Source organism: Pteropus alecto, unplaced genomic scaffold (assembly GCF_000325575.1).
Source record: "Pteropus alecto unplaced genomic scaffold, ASM32557v1 scaffold95, whole genome shotgun sequence".
In the NCBI taxonomy this organism is placed as follows: domain Eukaryota; kingdom Metazoa; phylum Chordata; class Mammalia; order Chiroptera; family Pteropodidae; genus Pteropus; species Pteropus alecto.
The window spans coordinates 217641-217992 of record NW_006441071.1 but is presented as its reverse complement, the minus strand read 5'-3'; positions in this window follow the sequence as shown (position 1 = coordinate 217992).

Sequence of the window (352 nt, the reverse complement as noted above, 5' to 3'; positions counted from 1 at the left end):
CTCCTCTCTCAGCAATTTACAAAAGAAAAAAAAAAAAAAGCCCAAGGTCTTGCAATGGGCACGAGCTGCCAACCACCAAGTTCCCCAAGTGCCTGACGAACCGGCGGCCGGGGCGCGGCACCAGCACCAGGTTGCACCCGCCCGGCGCGGCCGGAACACACCCCACACGCCCGCGTTCCTCGCGTGCTCACGCAGCTCCTTGCAGGGCGTCCTAATCTCTGGGGTGAAATTCCGTTGTGGCCTCGTGGAAATTAAGGGGCCTTCCCACCTGGCCTTCAAAAGCGGGCAATCACGCCATCCCAAAGCTTCTAGGGATGCGTGGGCTCCAGGTGGGCGCCTCTCTTATTACCCT